This window comes from Schistocerca piceifrons, chromosome 4 (genome assembly GCF_021461385.2).
Source record: "Schistocerca piceifrons isolate TAMUIC-IGC-003096 chromosome 4, iqSchPice1.1, whole genome shotgun sequence".
In the NCBI taxonomy this organism is placed as follows: domain Eukaryota; kingdom Metazoa; phylum Arthropoda; class Insecta; order Orthoptera; family Acrididae; genus Schistocerca; species Schistocerca piceifrons.
In genome coordinates this window covers 520,189,023-520,190,456 of record NC_060141.1, presented here as the reverse complement: position 1 = coordinate 520,190,456, position 1,434 = coordinate 520,189,023, and the positions used below count along the sequence as shown (strand labels likewise).

The 1,434-nt window shown below is 46.4% G+C and overlaps 1 pseudogene; it reads left to right on the top strand.

Moving 5' to 3' along the window:
• The first annotated feature begins 410 nt into the window (after positions 1 to 410).
• On the top strand, positions 411 to 528 carry LOC124797005 (annotated as a pseudogene).
• The last annotated feature ends 906 nt before the right edge of the window (positions 529 to 1,434 follow it).

The window sequence follows — 1,434 nt, the reverse complement described above, 5'->3', positions numbered from 1 at the left end:
GTTACTTTTATCCGATTTCTGTTTCAGTTAAATGAAACATTCCTGGATGTCTAGCTTTCTGTAGTCAACATATTTTTTGCTAAAAGCATACCGAATGTTTTCATATCTATTCAGTAGGTTAAAGACATAGATATAATGGATAAATACAATAAGAAAAACAAACTCTCCAGCAGAAGCTGAGAATTGAGCAAATATCGACCAAAGATGGGATCGAGTGATTTAATAATAGTGAGACTGGCATCGATAGAATCAATTTGCAAAAAATAAAGTCACCCTTAAGTAGTTACATCGTTTGATAAACTGAATAATGCAGCTGTATGCCACCATGATATTCAACAATAATATTAGTGATAAATGTCAGAATGGTTGGCGGCATTTGGAAAAATTGGAACTTTGTGGGAAGGACTATGGCCAATGGCCTTGCCGCAGTGGTAACACCGGTTCCCGTCAGATCACCGAAGTTAAGCGCCGTCGGGCTGGGCTAGCACGTGGATGGGTGGCCATCCGGTCTGCCGAGCGCTGTTGGCAAGAGAGGTGCACTCAGCCCTTGTGAGGTAAACTGAGAAGCTACTTGATTGAGAAGAAGCGGCTCCGGTCTCGGAAACTGACGTACGGCCGAGAGAGCGGTGTGCTGACCACATGCCCCTCCATATCCGCATCCAGGGACGCCTGTGGGCTAATGATGACACGGCGGCCGGTCGGTACCGTTGGGCCTTCATGGCCTGTTCTGGAGGAGTTAAGTTTTAGTTTGGTAAGGACTATGGGACCGAATTGCTGAGGTCATCGGTCCATAGGCTTACGCACTACTTAATCTGACTTAAACTAACTTACGCTAATGACAACACAACACACACCCATGCCCGAGGAAGGGCTCGAACCTCTGGCGGGGGGAGCCGCGGGAACCGTGACGAGACGCCTCAAACCGCACGGCTTCCACGCGCGGCGGAATTTGGAAACCACACCCAGTGTTACGGGTTTTGAAGCATGCAATAATTTTCAGTGTACAAAAGTACAATACAACAAGTAAATAATATTTATTTACCATGAGAACCGAAACCTTAAAGGCCGATTTGTGTGATAAATGCTGTAGCCGAAGTACAGGAAAAGCTCCTGTGCCGCCGCCTGAGGGACCACAGACAGGTAATGGGCATGAGTCCCCTGCAGTACGGTTGCCGGAAAGGGAAATCCACCGAGGGAGCGATAAATTACGGCAGGGAATGTTGTGAACGCGTCAGACGGCAAGTGTTTTATAGACATGATGATTGGTATAGCTGGAGCGTTTGATAGTTGGTGGTGGCCTGCCCTGTTAAAAGACTGAAACAGATGTCCCAGGTGTCTCTATAAAAGTCTTCGAAATAATTGCAATTAGAATGTCCTAGAAACAAAATTGTGAAAGACGTCTCCAAAGGCTGCCAACATTGCTCCGTTTGGATA